Source organism: Pristiophorus japonicus, chromosome 6, assembly GCF_044704955.1.
Source record: "Pristiophorus japonicus isolate sPriJap1 chromosome 6, sPriJap1.hap1, whole genome shotgun sequence".
Classification (NCBI taxonomy): domain Eukaryota; kingdom Metazoa; phylum Chordata; class Chondrichthyes; family Pristiophoridae; genus Pristiophorus; species Pristiophorus japonicus.
In genome coordinates this window covers 260,196,104-260,218,534 of record NC_091982.1, presented here as the reverse complement: position 1 = coordinate 260,218,534, position 22,431 = coordinate 260,196,104, and the positions used below count along the sequence as shown (strand labels likewise).

The window sequence follows — 22,431 nt, the reverse complement described above, 5'->3', positions numbered from 1 at the left end:
CTGCCAACCTGAAAATGACCCGTTTATTCTTACTCTCTGTTTTCTGTCCGTTAACCAATCCTCGATCCATGCTCGTATATTACCCCCAATCCCATGAGCCCTAATTTTGTTTAATAACCTCTTCTGCCCCTCCCGGTTGCGAGGGACCATTCCCAAAGATCCCCGGCTGCGACCTCTGCCGCTGGTTTTCCCTGCCTGGCAATCGGCCAGCCTGTCAATTTGGCTTGTTGCCTGGCGGAAAATAGAAGAAAACAATTATAATGAGCTCCTGATGTTAAGTTAGGCCGGCCTTCGGCGATCCTGGCCTCGATGCATTCGTTGGCCGATTTCACCCTCCCTGCATATATCGGGGCCTATTCTCGATCTGAATAGTCACTTGTGATAAAGCATTTCACATTCGACTAACCCTCTGTGTGGGGGATAAAAGACAGAAAGAGACACATAAGAGATGCCTGTTTTATCTCGAGGTGCATTTTCGGTGGGTGGGTAGTGAGACGAGTTGGAAACATGCCCACTGCTCCAGAAGTGAGGCCTGGGATATTTTAACTCCTGAGCTTCATTTAATTCCTGCCAGCTGACCACCTTTGGTTCCAGGTGAGAAGCAGCAGAAAGTCGCATTGGCTGGAGACTAACCGCCGATACAAGAGCGCTAGCAGGATCAGCTTCTGGGACTGACTTGTGGGGGTCTGTGTTTGTGAACGTGACAGGCGCTCGGGGCAGGGAAGGCCTCAGTTTTCTTTGTTGAACTTCTGCTCCTCCTGACCACATGAGGAAAGTTACAGCACTTCCATATTTGGACCTCTTCTGGCCCTGGCTCCTCTTTCCACTGGCTTCCCGCTCTGGCCACCATTTAAAATTGGTATCCGGTCCCGATGATGTCAGGTCCTGTGTCCTGTAGTTCTGAATTTATAGTTCAAATCAAATGGTTTTCTCCCATCCTCTCAGTATTTGAAAACCCTGGGTCATGTTTTTCATCAATCTTCTTTTCAATGGAATGAAAATCAGGTGGGTTCTATAAAGGGCCATTAGTGTTCAACAGACACTTTTCTGTAGCAGCTATGGCTGCAGTAGAAACCTGCTCAAACTCATTGTCCTCGGGCTCGTTCCCCTTCTCACTCGTTTCCCTCTCCTTTTCCTCTCCTCCCTCTCCTTTTTCTCCCCCTTTCCTCCTCCACTCTTCTTTTCCTCCTCTCCTTTCCCCCTTTGCTGTCCTTTTGCTGCTCTTCCCCCTCTCCTTCTCACCTCTCTCCTCTTCTTCCACCCTCTCTCTTTCTTCCTCTCTCTCTCTTTCTTTCCACTCCTCTTTCTTTCCTCCTCTCTCCCTCGCTCTCTTTCCTCCCCTTTCCTCTCTTATCTACGTTTTCCCCTCTCTCTCCCTCTCCTCGCCCTTTCTTACTCCCCTTTGTTCCCTACCTTGGTTCAATTATCCTCCTCTCCTCACCCCCTTAACCCTGCACAAAAATAAATACTGCCGTTGATCTTATCTTCTTATATGCAATGCACTGGGAGGTTGGCTAGTATGTTGTAGAATGATAAAGATGGATGCCCCAATAGCAGAGGAGCTGATAGCTGAGAGTGGGACAAATTGTTGTGTTGATGCATAACCAGAATTCATTTTACTGGTGGCCCTTATTGGTACAGAAGCTCAATAAATAACATCTGACTTCCATTCAGATTGTGTTTGCTGTTGTGGTGTCCATGTACCACTGTTATCATTTTGCTCTATTTGTACTATAAAAGTTTTTGGGATCATATCTTAATATGTTGCATTGGTTTCTTTGACTGAGCTCTAGACAGTCAAAGTTATATTGGTTGGTGTTAGGAATGTATGACATTACAGTGATGGGTCCTAGATTCACACCTCTTAATTCTTCCCTTGGGGGTGTTTTCATTCTTGCCCGGGCTTTGTAGGGGGAATCAAACTGTCAGGAGTGAGGTAAGGTACTTCCTCATGCAGTGGAGAAGAAGATTAGCAAGTTGCTGCTATCAAACTACTCTTCATGAGTATTAATAAACCAATGTTGTCAAGGTCCAGGGTAGAGTTTGTCTACCCAACCTGTCAATCAAGAAGTGATGCTGGATTGAAAAATGGGAAATGGCTACAATTTTTAAATTGGATTGTATTTTTATTTTGCCATCTTGAGCCTAATGTAAAATAATTCTCATGAAAGTTAGGTACATAAGAACATAAGGAATAGGAGCCGGAATAGGCCATTTTGCCCTTCGAGCCTGTTCCACCATTCAATAAGATCATGGCTGATCTGATCTTGACCTCAACTCCACTTTCCAACCGAGTTCTAGATTCCCTGATGATGAGAAACATCCTCCCTGCATCTACCCTGTCATGTCCCCTCACAATCTTATACATTTCAATAAGATCACCTCTCATTCTTCTAAACTCCAATAAGAATAGGCCCAACTTGCTCAACCTTTCTTTATAAGACAACCCCTTCATCTCAGGAATCAACCTAGCCAACCTTCTCTGAACTGTCTCAACTGCAAGTATATCCCTCCTTAAATATGGAGACCAAAACTGTAAGCAGTACTCCAAGTGTGGCCTCACCAGCGCCCTGTACACTTATAGCATTTTGTAGTCTCTCTCCATTTAAATAATAATTTGCATTTTTATTCTTCTTACAAAAGTGGATAACCTCACATTTTCCCACATTATACTCCATCTGCCAATTTTTTTCCCACTAAATTAACCTATCTATATCCCTTTGCAGATTCTTTGTGTCCTCTTCACAACTTGCTTTCCCACCTATCTTTGTATAGTCAGCAAATTTGGCTACATTATACTCGGTCCCTTCATCCACGTCATTAATATAGATTGCAAATAGCTGAGACCCCAGCACTAATCCCAGTGGCACCTCGCTAGTTACAGTTTGCCATCCTGAAAATGACCCATTTATCCCAACTCTCTGTTTTCTGTTAGTTAGCTAATCCTCTATTCATGCTAATATATTACCCCCAACCTTGTGAGCACTTATCGTGTGAAGTAACCTTTTATGTGGCACCTTATCAAATGCCTCCTGGAAATCCAAATATGCTATATCTACTAGTTCCCCTTTATCCACCCTGCTTGTTACATCCTCAAAGAACTCTAGAAAATTTGTCAAACATGATTTCCCTTTCATAAAACCATGCTGACTGCTTGATTGTATTATGATTTCCTAAATGTCCAGCTACTACTTCCTTAATAATGGACTCCAGCATTTCCCCAATGACAGATGTTAGGCTAACAGGTCTATAGTTTCCTACTTTCTGTCTCACTCCTTTCTTGAATGGCGCCATTACATTTGCAGTTTCTAATCTGCTGGGACCTCTACAGAATCCAGGGAATTTTGGTAGATTACAACCAATGCATCCACTATCTCTGCAGCCACTTCTTTTAAGACCCTAGGATGCAAGCCATCAGGTCCAGGGGACTTGCCCACCTTTAGTCCCATTAGTTTGCCTAGTACTTTTTCTCTAGTGATAGTGATTGTTTTAAGTTCCCTCTTCCCAATAGCCCCTTGATTATCAATTATTGGGATGGTTTTCTACATGAAGATACTAAAATATTTGTTCAAAGTCTTTGCCATGTCTCTGTTTCCCATTATTAATTCCCCAGTGTCATCCTCTAAGGGACCAATGTTTACTTTAGCTACTCTCTTCCTTTTTATATGCCTGTAGAAGCTCTTACTGTCTGTTTTTATATTTCTTGTTATTTCACTCTCATAATCTATCTACTCTATTATTTTTTTAGTTGTCCTTTGCTGGTTTCTAAAAATTTCCCAAGCCTTTGGCCTACCACTAATCTTTGCAACTTTGTTTTCAATTCAATATCATCCTTAACTTCCTTCATTAGACACGAATGGTTCATCCTTCTCTTAGAGTCTTTCTTTCTCACTGGAATATATCTTTGCTAAGAGTTATGTATTATCTCCTTAAATGTCTGCCACTGCTTTTCTACCGTCTTACCCATTAACTTATTTTTGCAGTCCACTTTAGCCAATTTTGTCTTCATACTTTGTAATTACCTTTATTTTAGTTCAGGACACTAGTTTGAGACCCAAGTTTCTCACCCTCAAACTGAATTTGAAATTCTAACATGCTATGATCACTCAATGCTAGAGAATCCTTTGCAATAAGATCATTAATTAATCCTATCTCATTACACATGGTACTCTCTTTAGTGGTAGTTAACACAACCACCTCCTTCCCTCTACCTCCCAATTATTACAGTTTTATTGCTAATATTGTTTCATAGTTACATCAGGGCGTATATAATATGATATTCTTTCCAGCTGTTTGTTTCTAATCACACATACTTCTCCGTAATCTGTATGAATTTTGGTTGTGTTTTGTCTCGCAGGGTGATGATTGCCTGCATTAAAATGGTCTTGTCGTTCACCTGGCAACAATTAGCCTCCAACGCTACTTCTACTAACGTTGTGTTGAGACAAGAATATAATACTTTTAATCAGGATATTGCATCTTGGGAAAAATGTATTTATTCGGGAATAAGGTGGAAGACATTTTCCAGAAATTGCATTGGTGTGTTTGATCTCAAAAAGGTGCAGAGGCAAAGATGATCAAAACAGACTGTTTTGTTTACCTGCACCTGTGCCCTGACATTTAGTCGATACTAGGGTGTTTTACTGCCAACAAATGGAACATATTACCTCAATAAGTTCATGAATTTAACATATAAATCTGTACCGTGGAACATTTTGTTCCAGCAGACTCTATTCTTACTGGTCCCCTCATAATCAGATGCTCTATTATAAACCATATAGGAGCTCAAGCTTTGAAGAACTTGTTTGGCTCACAGGAGTTTGTTGTAACAAGGTTTCATTGTAATAATAGAATGGCACGGAAAGGATATATTAGAGCTGTGATGAGTATGATTGATGTACTTAGTAACTGTGGAGGTGATCGCTAATTCGGCATTCACTCTTTCAATAAACATAAGAGGGGTAAATATTCTGAACACACGTTAAAATTTCAGAAACGTGCCTCTGGTAACAGAGGTTCTCCTGCTACAATGCAAACTCACAAATGACCCCCATATTAGTTCCTGTTAAATTGTTTGTGCATAGCCAGGACTTCTGGAGAGTTAGCTTTTGGAAGGGAAGATTGCTGCTACATAGACGTGCATGAATACTCACTGCATGGTTCCCCCTACAAATACAGGTAGCCAAGTGTTTTCAATCTCTTTTTTTGTGATGATGGTAGTGAGGTATAGTGATGTTCTGTGCAACAGAGGATCCCTGGTTTGTGCCCCCATAATTCACCACAAATGTGAGCTTGGCTCCGGTGATAGCATTTGTGCCCTGAGTGAGAACATTGTGGGCTATACTACCCACTCCAGAACTTAAGCAGAAAATCTAGCCTGACTGCAATGGAGCATTATTAATGGTACAGTACTTCGGACGAGATGTTAAACCAAGACCTTTACTTCAGAGGGACATTAAAGATTCCATGACACTATTTGAAGAATGTGGCCCTGACCAACATTTCTCTCTCCAGCAATGCTACAGAAAAACAGTTTACTGCTCTTTCATCTCATTTGCTGCTTATGGGACCTTGTCTATGCGAAATGGCTGCCATGTTTACCTGCATAAGTCACTACACTTCAAGGCAGTTCATTGTGCCAGCTAAGTGGTTTCAGATGTTTCTGAGAGACATAATAAGGCATGATGTAAAAGTACCTTGAGTTTGGGTGACAACATTAGGACGGGGTGAGACACAATGCTCCCCCTAGGGTGTGTGGGCGGGTGGCAGAGCATGAATCAAGAGGTCCCACGCAGGCCGATCACCTGCTGTTGGCACTGGAAAAGATACCACACATGCGCGGCCATGCAGCGAATTTAAAGGGACCGCACATGGCAAAAAAATTAGAGGGAACATTGGTGATAAGTAAAGGGCAGACTGTGAACATACACTCAGGGAGAAAGGAAAAATTAAAGGTTAAGTCTCTGAGGTGGTTCCAACCCACAGTGGGCAATCCGTTCACTCTCCCCTTTAGATCTGGGCTGGGCCAGAATTTTACCTAAGTTCTCCATTAGTTGCCTGGAGATTTACTTGTACATGCCTGTCAACTAAATCTGAGAGATTGGTATGGAAAGCTGGAATTCCAATAATAAAGCCCTGGAAATAGGGTCACATGTCATAGGTCAAAGGTCTCCCTGACCTTCTGAGCGAGTGATATGGAAAGTAATGCAGTTTTCTTTTAGTCCTCACCTTTCTATATTTTTAACATTCAGTAAGTAGATTGAAGCAAAAGGGCGTGCGACAAAAACAAAGCAGAATTGCCCGTATAGCACCACCCCAAAACTGGCTGCTGATAGGTGCACAAGCATGGGCTTAATGCGTGGTTGTTCTTTCTTGGTGAGGGAATGTCTGACCTTTGCTCGCTATCATCAAGCCCCACCCTCCTCCGGCTGCCTCCGCATCCCCACCACCATCACCCCCAAACCCGATCTTGGGTGTCATGGAACTCAGCGAATCCTGCACAGTACGTTGGTGTTTCATCTAGATCCGTTTTTTTTGCTGCCACCTGATTATTTTAATAGCTCAGTGGGTTAAAAGTTGTGTAGATTAATTTGAGATCCCCTGGGCTTTATATTTGATTTCACTTTTGAAACAAAAAGAAATTCTTGAGCATCTCCACAAGTCATTCAAAGAAAGGTACATTTAATTATTAAGGACTTGATTTTTAAAATATCTGTATTTGGCTTTATCCCTTGCCCCACCATGCCATGCATCATGATCTGTAATGTTAAGAACACAAAAACATCCTTCATCTTGGATCTGTTGTGAACTAGCAAACCCCAATCCCATTACTTGATGACTGTTATGGGCTCAGTGCTGGCTGCCCAACATGACTTGCGGTCTGGAATCCTGGCATGTAAGGAAGACGTTGATTGATTTTTTTGCTTGTTGGTTCATGACTTTATGTATTGCTGTTGAGATTGGGTCTGTAATTGCTTGTACTGGTTGATGGTCATGTGGGTGGGAGGAGTCCAAAGTGGCAGTGTTATTTTTCTTTCCGTGTGTGAGCTGTGGCTCAGTGGTAGCACACTCGCCTCTGAGTCCCACTTCAGAGACTTGAACACATAAAGCTAGGCTGATACTCCAGTGCAGTGCTGAGGGAGTGCTGCACGGTCAGAGGTGCTGTCTTTCAGATGAAGCGTTAAACCGAGATCCCGTCTGCTCTCTCAGGTGGACATAAAAGATCCCATGGCACTATTTCGAAGAACAGGGGAGTTATCCCTGGTGTCCTGGCCAATATTTATCCCTCAATCAACATAACAAAATAGATTAGCTGGTCATTATCACATTGCTGTTTGTGGGAGCTTGCTGTGTGAAAATTGGCTGTGGCATTTCCCACATTACAACAGTGACTACACTCCAAAAGTACTTCATTGGCTGTAAAGTGCTTTGAGACGTCTGGTGGTCGTGAAAGGCGCTATATAAATCCAAGTCTTTCTTTTTGACATGGTAGTGCACAGGTGCTGACAGAGGGGAAGCTCCAGAAAAACTGATGTTTTCCAGCTTGGAGCTCCTTCTATATTGGAGAACCTCTTGACACCACTGTTATGTGGAATATAAGAACAGGAGTAACCCATGCAGCCCCTCGTGCTTGTTCCGCCCTTCTATTACATCACGGCTGATCTGTACCTCAACTCTATTTACCCGCCTTTTCTCCATATCCTTTCAGACTGTTAGTTAACATAAGTCTAGTGATATCAGTCATGAAAATTTCAATTGTCTGAGCATCCACAGCATTTTGTGGATGAGAGTTCCAGACTTCCACTGCCCTTTGTGTGAAAAAATACTTCCTGATTTTACACCTAACTAACTTAGCTCTAATGTGGTGAAGGGGTCTTCCTATCTAGCATACTTACTTCACAGGAGAATTCACTACAAATGGCAGGGGAGCATAATTTATACATGGCTAAGGCTGAAGAAGGTTTCATGAAGAACCCAGTGGATGGTGACCCTCACCTTGAAATAGGTGAGAATAGATAAGTTGTAACATGCAGAAAAATGGCAATAACGTTGCATTGACTCAAAGTTGGTGTAGATATGGAAAATTGGAAGGACACAGATTCCTTGTCGTTCATGATGTGGGCTCTGACTGTTCGCACATCGCGCACTCCCCCAATGCTGCATCAAGGTCATCGCTTACACAACTAGGTGAACGGGAGTGGCTGAGCTGATGCAGCTTTTACTAATCCAGTCAAGAATTAAAACCACTGACTAAACTGGAAAACAGTCCACAATCCTGTCCCAAACTTTTATGCGTGGATCCTCTGACGTCTGATATTGTGTGTGAACAAAGGGTCATCAGTGTGGAACCTTCGCTGTAATAGCATGATTGACTGAAGAAACTTGACACATTAATAAGCCTGTGTACTTTCCATCGGCAGCTTTGTTACCTTACACTTGTACAGCCCTTTATTCTCAGTTCGTGGTGATGGACAGAGCTAATTACGTTTCACATGGATAATCAGTTAAAAATGAGTCTGTAAAGATGTGCTACAGTCTGTAATATACACAAAGGAAAGCTAGTAATTTGTGCATATTATTGTAAAGAGAATGAATGTCTTTGTATGGATTTATTATTCCATCTTGAAATTTCCTATTTTTTGTAAGGCTATATCACATGTGCCAGACAAGGAAATATAATCAAATCTGTAGAAAAAGCTCATTCATTCCATTCAAAGCGAGAGGTATCTTAGCTTGAGCAGAGCTGGAGAAGGAAACCGTTTATAACTGGTCTTGCTCTTCGGTTATAAAATGAAATGCAACAATCCTACCAAATCTAATTATTTTAACTATAATTTGCCGGCTTTGAATGATTTTGATTTGGAAGATATACTTGTGTGGTTGATTAAAGTAATGTCCTTTCACCTATGAATGGATGTCGGGAGGTTAATTTCCGCAGAGGGATCATCCACTTGTCACTTATAACTTCGATGCGAAGCGATAATTGTAAGGATTTTAGATAAATTAGTTTGAGTAGGTAGCAACATTCCTGATGAGTATGATCCGATGTGCATCCACACAATGCTGCTGCACACCCTGAGATAATTCTCTCACAAAATTCTCTCACCTTAATGGGGGTGAATTTCCACAGGGGTTCATCTCCCTCTCGTTCACCGTAACTTTGAACAAAGAGTTGGGAAAAACGTCAGGTACGGTGTCCATGCAGTTCTTCGGGGGTTTCTGTGGCTCTTCTGCCATGACAGACAAGCGGGAGACCCATCCTCCCTTCCCAAAGAAAGTCATTTCTCTGTCTTTAATTGGCCCCACACAATTTACAGATGATATTACAATCGTTGCTGGAGTTGCTGCTGCCCATGACAATGATCTTGCATTTTATTTGTTGAGATGGAAACATAATTACTTTCTGAAAAAATTGAAATGCTATTTCTTTTACATTCTAGCCTCTTTACATTCGTGTCTGTGAAGGTTGACCTGATAAATCATTATATACTTCTGTCGAGATTTTCCAAAAGAAATCCAGTTCCTGCTTTGAGGATGTGCTGCATTACAATCAAAATATGTTTTTAAATTACAAATCCTGCAGGAGAGATGAAGCACTTAACATTTTGACATTTTAAAGTGAAATTGAATTAAGACAATTTCTTTTAAAATCCACTGGGCATTTTCGTCTGGTTTTCAGCCTGAAAAGCCCAGAAGTATTTTGGGATCACCTAATCATTCCATGATGGTGCTTTGACAAAACAACGGAATGCTGGGTATATCCTGGGTAACAGACATCTCATTTAGAAGAGAGTGAGAGCTCCAGATGCTCAAGTCAGCATCTGTTAGCAGCATTATTGTTAATCCACAATACTGATGTGGAAAGGAAGGCAGGAATTTGATGATGGTTAAGATGCTCGATGTCTGCTTAAGTGAAACTCAGGGGATCCATTACGCCCGACTGTTCAGCTATGTTCCTGCAATAATTATAGCCGCAGGATGTCCGTGCAGCTACATTTTGTTCCAGTTAGTTTTTAGCAAGGTTCTCTCCAAAGTTGTGGGATTGCAACATTAGGAAACAAAGTCACCGAGTAACACAGACACCGTTCTCATTGAGAATAATGCACTGCTGGAGAGCGAAGGTCATTCTGATACGTCCTGAGCTTGGCTCCATGGTAGCGCTCTCATCTCTAAGTCAGGAGGTTGTGAGTTCAAGTCACACTCTGGAGACTTGAACGCATGATCGAGGATAACACTTCAGTTAAACTGAGTCCCCGTCTGTTGTGTATCTCTAAAGCATGCACTCCCATGTTCCGCCACCAGGGAGCGCATCCGCTGAAGTCCCAAGGGATACCAGCATCCCTTGGAAGTACTGTATATAAGCCGGCCCGTTAGGCCTGTACCTCACTCTGGAGTGTCTCAATAAAGACTGAGGTCACTGTTACTTTAACCTCCTGGTGTGCAGCCTCATCTGTGTTAGGAACACAATAACTGGCAACGAGTATACGAATCCAACGCAAAGATGCAGCAAACTGTGAGCATCCTGGAGCAGTTCTCAGAGGGTGAGGACTGGGAAGCCTATGTCGAACAGCTAGACCAGTACTTTGTAGCCAACGAGCTGGACGGAGAAGGAAGCGCTGCAAAAAAGGAGAGCGGTCCTCCTCATAGTCTGCGGGGCACCGACCTACAGCCTCATGAAGAATCTTCTGGCTCTGGTGAAACCCACAGATATGTCATAATAGGAGCTGTGTACACTGGTTCGGGAGCATCTTAACCCGAGGGAGAGCGTGCTGATGGCGAGGTATCGGTTCTGCACGTGCCAGCGATCTGAAGGTCAGGAAGTGGCGAGCTATGTCGCCGAGCTAAGGCGACTTGCAGGACAATGTGAGTTTGATGGCCACCTGGAGCAGATGCTCAGAGACTTTTTTGTACTGGGCATTGACCACGAGACCATCCGACGAAAACTTTTGGCTGTAGAGACACCGACCCTCAGTAAGGCCATTGCGATAGCACAGGCGTTTATGTCCACCAGTGACAACACCAAACTAATCTCTCAGCACACAAGTGCTAGCGATGTTCATAAATTAACTGGAACTGTGTTTGCAAGCAGAAATGTACAGGGCAGAAACCACGAGTCTGCAACTGCCAGCAGGCCTCAGGTGACCCAGGTGACTCAGAGTCCGCAACAAAGGATGAATGCAAGGTAATTCACACCTTGTTGGCGTTGTGGAGGCTTCCATTCAGCCTATTCATGCCGCTTCAAAGAGTATGTTTGCAATAGCTATGGAACAATGGGGCACCTCCAACGAGCTTGCAGACGAGCTGCAAGCTCTGCAAAATCTGCGAACCACCATGTGGCAGAGGAAGATTGGTCCATGGTGGATCAAAGCAATTTTGAGCCTCAGAGAGAGGAGGCAGATGCTGAAGTACATGGGGTGCACACATTTTTGATGCAATGTCCACCTATAATGCTAAATGTAAAATTGAATGGCTTACCCGTAGCCATGGAACTGGACACTGGTGCTAGCCAATCCATCATGAGTAAAAAGATGTTTGAGAGACTGTGGTGCAACAAGGCACTCAGACCAGCCCTGAGCCCTATCCACACGAAACTGGAAACGTACACCAAAGAGCTCATCACTGTCCTGGGCAGCACCATGGTCAAGGTCACCTACGAGGGCACGGTGCACGAACTGCCACTCTGGATTGTCCCGGGCGATGGCCCCACACTGCTTGGAAGGAGCTGGCTGGGCAAAATCCGGTGGAACTGGGATGACATCCGAGTGCTATCACATGTCGATGAGGCCTCATGTACCCAGGTTCTTTACAAATTTCCTTGCCTTTTTGAGCCAGGCATTGGAAACTTTTCCGGGGCAAAGGTGCGGATCCACTTGGTCCCAGAGGCACGACCCATTCACCACAAGGCGTGAGCGGTACCTCACATGATGAGGGAGAGAGTGGAAATCGAGCTGGACAGGCTGCAACGCGAGGGCATTATCTCTCCAGTGAAATTCAGCGAGTGGGCCAGCCCGATTGTTCCATATTCAAAAGTGATGGCACGGTCAGGATTTGCGGCGATTATAAAGTAACTATTAATCGTTTCTCGCGACAGGACCAATACCCGCTACCTAAGACAGACGACCTATTTGCAACGCTGGCAGGAGGCAAGATGTTCACCAAGCTCGACCTGACTTCGGCCCACATGACGCAGTAGCTGGAGGAGTCTTCGAAGGGCCTGACCTGCATCAACACGCACAAGGGACTGTTCATCTACAACAGATGCCCGTTTGGAATTCGGTCGGCTGCAGCAATCTTCCAGAGAATCATGGAGAGCCTACTCAAGTCGGTAGCATGCACGGTGGTTTTTCAGGACGAAATATTGTTCATGGGTCGGGACGCCGTCGAGCACCTACAAAACCTGGAGGAGGTTCTCCAGCGACTGGATCGCGTAGGGCTGCGGCTGAAGAGGTCGAAATGCGTCTTCATGGCAACAGAAGTGGAGTTTTTGGGGAGAAAGATCGCAGCGGACGGCATTCGGCCCACAGACGCCAAGACAGAGGCTATCAGGAACGTGCCCAGGCCACAGAACATCACAAAGCTGCGGTCGTTCCTGGGACTCCTCAACTATTTTGGTAACTTCCTACCGGGGTTAAGCACCCTTTTAGAGCCCCTACATGTGTTATTGCATTAGGGTGAGAATGAGATATGGAAAAAAAAAAACAAGTAATTATTTTTGAGAAAGTCAGAAACATTTTATGCTCCAACAAGCTGCTTGTATTGTATAACCCGTGTGAAAGACTTGTGCTAGCATGTGATGTGTCATCATACGGAGTCGGGTGTGTATTACAACAAGCTAACGTTGCGGGGAAGTTGCAACCTGTCACCTATGTCTCCAGGAGCTTGTCTAAGGCCGAGAGGGCCTACAGCATGATTGAGAAAGAGGCATTAGTATGTGTGTTCGGGGTAAAGAAAATGCATCAGTACCTGTTTGGCCTCAAATTTGAGCTGGAAACCGATCACAAGCCCCTCATATCTCTGTTCGCTGAAAACAAGGGGATAAATACTAATGCCTCAGCCCGCATACAAAGGTGGGCACTCGCGCTATCAGCGTATAACTATACCATCCACCACAGGCCAGGCACCAAGTGCGGATGCTCTCAGTCGGCTACCATTGCCCACCACGGGGGTGGAAATGGCGCAGCCTGCAAACTTGTTGATGGTGGCGCAGCCCGCAGACTTGTTGATGGTCATGGAAGCGTTTGAAAATGATAAATCACCTGTCACAGACCGCCAGATTAGGACTTGGACCAGCCAAGATCCTCTGATGTCCCGAGTAAAAAACTGTGTACTGCATGGGAGCTGGGCCAGCATCCCTGATGAAATGCAAGAGCCAATCAAGCCATTCCAGCGGCGAAAGGACGAGTTGTCTATTCAGGCAGACTGCCTGTTGTGGGGTAACCGCGTAGTGCTACCCAAAAAGTGCAGGGAGACGTTCATCTCGGATCTCCACAGCACACACCTGGGTATAGTAATGATGAAAGCGATAGCAAGATCCCACGTGTGGTGGCCCGGTATCGACTCTGAGTCCTGTGTACGGCAATGCAGCGTGTGTGTTCAGTTGAGCAACGCGCCCAGAGAGGCACCACTAAGTTTGTGGTCCTGGCCCTCCAGACCATGGTCGAGGATCCATGTCGACTATGTGGGCCCGTTTCTCGGTAAAATGTTTCTGGTGGTGGTGGATGCTTTTTCAAAATGGATTGAATGCGAAATAATGTCGGGAAGCCTGAGGGCCATGTTTGCCACCCACGGCCTGCCTGCCATACTGGTCAGTGACAACGGGCCATGTTTCACCAGTGCCGAATTTAAAGAATTTATGACCCGCAATGGGATCAAACATGTCACCTCGGCCCCGTTTAAACCAGCCTCCAATGAGCAGGCAGAGCGGGCAGTACAAACAATCAAACAGAGCCTTAAACGAGTCACAGAAGGCTCACTCCAAACCCGCCTGTCCCGAGTACTGCTCAGCTACCGCACGAGACCCCACACACAGGGGGGCCCCGGCTGAGCTACTCATGAAAAGGACACTTCAAAACAGACTCTCGCTGGTTCACCCCAACCTGCATGATCAGGTAGAGAGCAGGCAGCAGCAACAAAATGTAAACGATGGTCGCGCCACTGTGTCACGGGAAATTGATCTGAATGACTCTGTGTATGTGCTAAACTATGGACATGGTCCCAAGTGGATCGTGGGCATGGTGATAGCTAAAGAAGGGTGTAGGGTGTTTGTAGTCAAACTGGACAATGGACAAATTTGCAGAAAGCACCTGGACCAAACGAGGCTGTGGTTCACAGACTGCCCTGAACAACCCACAGCAGACACCACCTTTTCCGAGCCCACAACACACACCCAAAGGATCAACGACACCACCCCGGACCAGGAAATTGAATCCATCACGCCCAACAGCCCAGCAAGGCCAGGCTCACCCAGCAGCCCTGCAGGGCCAACAACACGCCAGCCCAGCGAGGGCACAGCCAACACACCAGAACAGACATTTGTACCGAGGCGGTCCACCAGGGAAAGAAAGACTCCCGACCGCCTCACCTTGTAAATAGTTTTCACTTTGACTTTGGCGGGGGAGTGATGTTAAAGCATGCAGTCCCATGTTCCGCCACCAGAGAGCGCATCCCCTGAAGTCACAAGGGATCTCAGCATCCCTTGGGAGCACTGTATATAAGCCGGCCCCTAAGGCCTGTTCCTCACTCTGGAGTGTCTCAATAAAGACTGAGGTCACTGTTACTTTAACCTCCCTGTGTGCAGCCTTATCTGTGTTAGGAACACAATACCGTCTATACTCTGAGGTGTACGTGAAAGATTCCATGGTACTATTCAAAGGAGGGCAGGGGAGTTCTCTCGGAGTCCAGGCCAATATTTATCCCTCAACCAACGGCTTCTCGGCCTTTTGGCTAAGATCAAGTGTAGTATCGTTTCTGACCAGCCACCATGACCTCCGGGTGGTTTCTCCCTGGTCAGGAAGGTATATGCTTGCATTTTTGGAAACAGGAGGTGGGTGGGGAGGTTTGACCCATCCACCTCCACGGAGGTGTGTGGGGGACCTGACCCATCCACCTCCATGGCACGAACCTGGTATTGCAGTACTTCCAGGAACGGTGCAGTGGCTCTAGGCCTTTTGGCTAAGAGCATTGGCGCAGAGTGATCCTTGGCATGTGCAAGGTGACCTCTGGCGTTTGTGATTTGACAAAGAATTGGAACGATTGGCTACGAATTTAAAAAAAAACAAAAAAAAAACACCACTAAAACAGGCTTCTCGGCCTTTTGGCTAAGATCATGCGTAACTGACCTGACAGGGGAGTAACCACCATAACCCCAAGGTGGTTCTCCCTGGATCAGGAAGGTATATGCTTGCTTTTTTGGAAATAGGAGGTGTGTGGGGGACCTGACCCATCCACCTCCATGGCACGAACCTGGTATTGCAGTACTTCCAGGAACGGTGCAGTGGCTCTCGGCCTTTTGGCTAAGAGCATTGGCGCAGAGTGATCCTTGATGTGTGCAAGGTGACCTCTGGCGTTTGTGATTTGACAAAGAATTGGAAAGATTGGCTACGAATTTCCAAAATAAAAAAAAACCCCACTAAAACAGGTTATCTGTCAATTATCTCATTGCTCTTTGTGGGGTCATGTTGTGTGCAAATATGCTGCTGTGTTTCGTATATTGCAACAGTGACTATGCTTCAAAAGTACTTGGTTGCAAAACACTTTGGGACATCCTGAAGTCGTCAAAGGCGCTATAACAATGCAAGCTCTTGTTTCTTTCTTTACATTACTTGGTGATCTTGAGAATCCTAATGCTGAGAGCAGTTTTTGTGCTGCAGATGAGATTGGGTTTGAAAGACTGTTAACTACACATTCTCTCTGGAGGAAGATGCAAAATACCAACTTGGAAGTGTCGGGGATGAAGGTGGCTTCCGCTTCTGTGAACATCTAGCAATTTAATACTTCTATGAAATGAATCAAAATGAAAAATCCTAAAAGCATTTACAGCATGCATCCATTTTATGCACTCCTGTTAACCCAATAATTTAGTTGTAAATTATTAAGCAAATATGGTTGTTCCAAAGGCTCAGTATTTTGCCCAAAACGGCTCACACAGCCACCTGTGCAAGTTATATGGCTTCTGTATTTTCTACAAAACTAGAACACCTATACCATGGAAGGCTCAGAACAGGTTTATGAAAATGGTATTTCTGCCACATCTCTTAAGAGCTGCAAGAACTTGTAGCTCTTCCTTTTTGATATATATTTTATAATTCCAGCATAAGATGAAAATATTTTACAATAAAATTTTAGGGGAAGAAATTGGGTGCCTTTGCACCTCCTGTTCGTGCCCCGGGGGGTGTGCTAATTGGGCGCAAATGTCTTTGCAACGAGGCATACACTGACATTAACTCCCGCCATATTGGGTGGGAGTTTAGCAGTGGCGCTATGGCGTTGCGCGAGGATCTCCTGCGCCCGGAGATCGTGACGTAATCACCGCACACACCTGAAATTGACTTCCGCCCCCTGCTACAGTGCCGAGCAAAAGCACCGACAGCTTCAGGAGGCGTGGATTGGGTGGCCCGTCGCTACGGCGGGGTGGGGGGGGGGGGCGATGATTAAAGGCGAGGTGGCCGAGGTAAGTAACATAAAAACGTAGCTTGCTGCCATTTTTTTTTGCGTGTTCCTGCCCGTGATAATTCAGCCCGGCACTCTGCTTGAGTGTTGGGCTGATCGCGTGGGTTCGCCGCTGCCTTGATGGTCCAGGTAGGTCCTTTTTATATTGCAGAGCCCGCAGCAATGGCCCTTTAAGGGAGGGAGAAAGGGGCTCTTTGAGCGCGGCAGTGCTGCACGGCCCAGTGTACAGCGCTGCTGAGGTCTCTACCCTGCTTGCTGCGATTGATTGCACGCCACTTCCTTCTCGGAGCACAAACACTGGATTTCTAACAAGTTTGAAATCCTTAGCGCCTGGCGTTAACTTTTCAAACTTTTCAAAATTAGCGGCCCAAACAGGGCGATAGTGAATTTCTCCCTCCCTTCATGTGCATCGGGATGCAGTTGTGAGGCACTGGAATTGGCCTTCAGCACTCCCTTGTCATCAGGCAAATCACTGCTTCACCTGATACAGGGGAGGGTTGTTCAATGCTTCAAAAACAGAAAATGCAGATTGCTATCTTGAGAATAACGTTTGGCTTCACAAACACAACATCGAAGGGTCTGCCCTGAAATGTTTCTTTATATACTCTGAGTTGCTGATTACATAGAATTATATCGAATATACAGCACAGAAACGGGCTATTCGGCCCTAACAGTCCATAACGGCATTCATGCCCCACTCGAGCCTTCTCTCATCTAACTCTATCAGCATAACCGTCTATTCCCTTCTCCCTCATATGCTTATCTAACTTAAATGCATCTATACTATTTGCATCAACCACTCCCTGTGGTAGCGAGTTCCACATTCTCATCACTCTCTGTGTAAAGAAGTTTCTTCTGAATTCCCTGTTTGAAATCTTGGTGACTATCTTATATTGATGGCCTCTAGTTTTGCTCCTCCCCACGTGGAAACACTCTCTATTTGTGTACTCTATTAAAACCTTGCATAATTTTAAAGACCTCTATTAGTTCACCCTTCAACCTGTTCATTCTTATCTGATGGGTAATTTAGTGACAAGCAGGTTATTGACTTAACAGTGTAACCGAACACTTGTTCTGATGCTCCACCAATAATGTTGAAAGTTGAACTGAACGGCATTCCAGTATCTATGGAGCTGGACACGGGGGAAAGTCAGTCCATTATGGGTAAAAAGGCCTTTGATAGGCTGTGGGGCTAAAAGGTACACAGGCCCAAGATCAGCCCCCTTCACACCAAACTAAGGACTTACACCAACGAACTAATCCCTGTAACTGGCAGTGCAGAGGTCAAATCTCCTATGACGGAGCAGTACACGAACTTCCGCTGTGGATTGTACCAGGGGATGGCCCCACGTTGTATGGCAGAAGCTGGCTGGGGAAAATCTGCTGAAACTGGGACGACATCCGAGCGCTTTCGTCTGTCGATGACACCTCTTGTACCCAGGTTCTGAGCAAGTTCCCATCATTGTTCGAGCCAGGCATCGGAAGCTTCTGGGGGGCGAAAGTGCAGATCCATATGGTTCCCGGTACGCAACCATCCACCACAAGGCTCCAGTGATACCGTACATGATGCGTGAAAAAGTGGAAATCGAGCTGGATAGGCTGCAATGTGAAGGCATCATCGCGCCGGTGGAATTCAATGACTGGGCCAGTCCGATTGTCCTGGTACTTAAGGAGGATGGTACGATTAGAATGTGCTGGGGACTATAAAGTAAAAATTAACCGTTTTTCGCTGCAGGACCAGTACCCACTACTCAAGGCAGACGACCTATTTGCAACCCTGGCTGGAGGGAAGACGTTCACCAAGCTGGGCCTGACCTCGGCCTACATGATGCAGGAGCTGGAGGAGTCTTTGGAAGGCCTTACCTGCATCAACACGCACAAAGGTCTGTTTATTTACACCCGGTGCACGTTCGGGATTCGGTCGGCCGCGGCGATCTTCCAGCGGAACATGGAGAGCCTGTTAAAGTCGGTTCCTTGCACAGTGATCTTCCAGAACAACATATTGGTTACAGACCGGGACATCATGGAGCACGTGAAGAATCTGGAGGAGATTCTTAGGCGGTTGGATCGCGTGGGGCTCAGGTTGAAACACTGGAAGTGTGTTTTCCTGGCACAGGAGGTCGAGTTCTTAGGGAGAAGAATCGCGGCAGACGGCATCAGACCCACCGACGCCAAGGCGGAGGCCATCAAGAACGCGCCGCGACCACAGAACATGACGGAGTTGCAGTCGTTCCTGGGACTCCTTAATTACTTCGGTAATTTCCTACCTGGGTTAAGCACCCTGCTAGAACCCCTGCATGCGCTACTGCGCAAGGGAGACGACTGGGTATGGGGGAATTCACAAGAGGCTGGCATTAAGAAAGCACAGAAATCTGTTGTGTTTTAACAAACTGCTTGTCCTGTATATCCCTTGTAAATGATTAGTTCTAGCTTTCAGTCGTCATATGGGGTCGGGTGTGTGCTACAACAGGCTAACGAATCGGGGATTTTGCAACCAGTCGCTTATCCATCCAGGAGTTTGTCCAAGGCCGAAAGGGCCTATAACATGGTTAAAAAAGAGGCTCCCGCATGCGTTTACGGGGTAAACAAAATGCACCAGTACTTATTTGGCTTTAAGTTTGAGCTTGAAACTGACCTCAAGCTGCTCATATCGCTATTCTCTGAGAGCAAAGGGATTAATACCAATGCCTCTGCCTGCATCCAAAGATGGGCGCTCATGCTTTCGGCAAACAATTATGTAATCCGCTACAGACCGGGCACAGAGAACTGCGCAGATGCTCTCAGTCGGCTGCCATTGCCCACCACCGGGGTGGAAATGGCACAGCCAGCAGACTTGCTCATGGTCATGGAGGCACTTGAGAATGAGAAGTACCCCGTTATGGCCCGCCAGATCAGGACCTGGACCAGCCAGGACCCCTTACTGTCCTTGGTAAAAAAAATGTCCTCCATGGGAGCTGGTCCGATGTCCTAGTGGAAATGCAGGAGGCGATTAAGCCGTTCCACAGATGTAAAGACGAGTTGTCCCTGCAGGCGACTGTCTATTGTGGGGCAATCGCGTGGTCTTGCCCAAGAAAGGCAGAGATACGTTCATATGTGAACAGCTCAGCACCCACCCAGGCATCGTAATGATGAAAGCCATAGCCAGATCCCACGTGTGGTGGCCCGGCATCGATTCAGATTTAGAGTCATGCGTGCGCCAGTGCAACACTTGCTCTCAGCTGAGCAATGCACCCAGAGAGGCACCGCTAAGTTTGTGGTCATGGCCCTCCAAACCGTGGTTGAGGATCCATGTAGACTATATGGGCCCATTCCGAGGCAAAATGTTTTTAGTTGTCATGGATGTTTACTCAAAATGGATTGAATATGCAATAATGTCTGTAAGCACGTCTACGGGCACCATTGAAAGTCTACGAGCCATGCTTGCCATGCACGGCTTGACTGATGTCCTAGTCAGCGACAATGGGCCGTGCTTCACCAATTCAAGGAATTCATGACCCACAACGGGATCAAACATGTCACATCTGCACTGTTCAAGCCCGCATCCAACGGCCAGGCAGAACGGGCAGTTCAGACCATCAAGCAAAGCTTGAAACATGTGTCGGAAGGCTCCCTGCAGACCCGGTTGTCCCGAGTGCTGCTCAGCTACCGCACCAGACCCCACTCACTCAACGGGGTTCCCCCAGCTGAGCTGCTCATGAAAAGGGCGCTTAAAACAAGGCTCTGTCTTGTCCACCCTGATCTCCATGATCACAATGAGGGCAAGCAGCATCAACAAAGTGTGTACCATGACCACGCAAATTTGTCACGCGATATTGAGATCAATGATCCTGTGTTTGTGCTCAATTATGGACATGGTCCCAAATGGCTCACTGGCACGGTCACAGCCAAAGAGGTGAATATGGTGTTTCAGGTAAAATTGGCCAATGGACAAAAGCACAGAAAACACTTAGACCAAATCAAATTGCGGTTCATCAACAGCTACGAACAACCCGAAGAGGACACCACCAACTTTGACCCTCCAACACAAACACTAGTGGCAACTGACATCATGGTTGACCACAAAACCGAACTCATCATCCCCAGCAGCCCGACAAGGCTGGCTGCCCAACAGCCCAGTGAAGAACTGACCGACATCCGCATTTGTACCGAGACGATCGACAAGGGAACGTAAAGCCCCAGATCGCTTCACCTTGTAAATAAGAGTACTGTTGACTTCACGGGGTAGTGATGTTATGTATTTAACCCTTTGTAACCTGCATGACACCTGACCACCAGAGGGCCCACCTGTTGGAGTCCCAAGGGATCCCAGCATCCCTTGGGAGCACAGTATATAAGCAGGCCACCCACGAGGTACCCGCACTCTGGAATCTAATTAAAGGAGCTAACGTCACACTTGCTCATTACACACAGTACTCAGTCTCATCCTTTATTATGAGTGTATCAGATAGCATGCAGGTACAGCAAGTGATCAGGAAGGCCAATGGAATCTTGGCCTTTATTGCAAAGGGGATGGAGTATAAAAGCAGGAAAGTCTTGTTACAGCTGTACAGGGTATTAGTGAAGCCACACCTGGAATACTGCGTGCAGTTTTGGTTTCCATATTCACGAAAGGATGTGCTTACTTTGGAGGCAGTTCAGAGAAGGTTCACTTGGTTGATTCCGGAGATGAGGGGGTTGACTTATGAGGAAAGGTTGAGTAGGTTGGGCCTCTACACATTGGAATTCAGAAAAATGAGAGGTGATCTTATCGAAACGTATAAGATTATGAGGGGGCTTGACAAGGTGGACGCAGAGAGGATGTTTCCACTGGTGGGGGAGACTAGAACTAGAGGGCATGATCTGAGAATAAGGGATTGCCCATTTAGAACTGAGATGAAGAGAAATTTCTTCTCTCAGAGGGTTGTGAATCTGTGGAATTCACTGCCTCAGAGAACTGTGGAAGCTGGGACATTAAATAAATTTAAGACAGAAATAGACAGTTTCTTAAACGATAAGGGGATAATGGGTTATGGGGAGCGGGCAGGGAAGTGGAACTGAGTCCATGATCAGATCAGCCATGATCTTATTGAATGGCGGAGCAGGCTCGAGGGGCCATATGGCCTACTCCTGTTCCTATTTCTTATGTTCTTACGTAAGTGACATAATTTTACTAAAAATGATTCTGTCTTGCAGTTTTGAGCTTGGGGCTGCCCAGGCATTGGTTGTGAAGCACTTTGGGATGCCCGAGGGATTTGTAATGTGCAATATAAATGCAATCTCTTTTCTTTCTTTCACTCTACTGACATAATGAACGGGGATGGACGACTGTGGGTGCCAGGAAGGTGAATAAAGAACACACTACTTTAAAATGTGATAGACATACATGGTAGACACACAAAATACAAGAGAGATTAGGATATTAGGGGTCATAAATATAAGACAGTAACTAATAAATCCAATAAGGAATTCAGGGAAAAATGTCTTCACACAGAGAGTGTTTAGAATGTGGAACTTGCTACCACAAGGAGTAGTTGAGGCGAATAGCATAGATGCATTTAAGGAAAAGCTAGAGAAGTACATGAGGGAGAAAGGAATAAAAGGATATGCTGATAGGGTTAGATGAAGTTGGGTGGGAAGAGTCTCATGTGGAGCATAAATACTGGCATAGAACTATTGGGATGAATGGCCTATTTCAGTGCTGTAAATTCTGTGTAATTCTACGTAATATTGGCTTTGAATTTGGTTGGTACTTTTGGTGGCAGCATATCAGCGATTTTGTGATTC

At 45.8% G+C, this 22,431-nt stretch overlaps 1 protein-coding gene and 2 pseudogenes across 1 annotated transcript in view; all 3 read left to right on the top strand.

Moving 5' to 3' along the window:
• The window catches only part of LOC139266308 (multiple epidermal growth factor-like domains protein 6), a 496,732-nt gene that overhangs the window by 58,173 nt on the left and 416,128 nt on the right, over positions 1-22,431 (top strand). The gene's annotated exons all lie outside the window — the stretch shown is intronic.
• Positions 14,924-15,158, top strand: LOC139266326 (U2 spliceosomal RNA; annotated as a pseudogene).
• On the top strand, positions 15,298-15,499 carry LOC139266356 (U2 spliceosomal RNA; annotated as a pseudogene).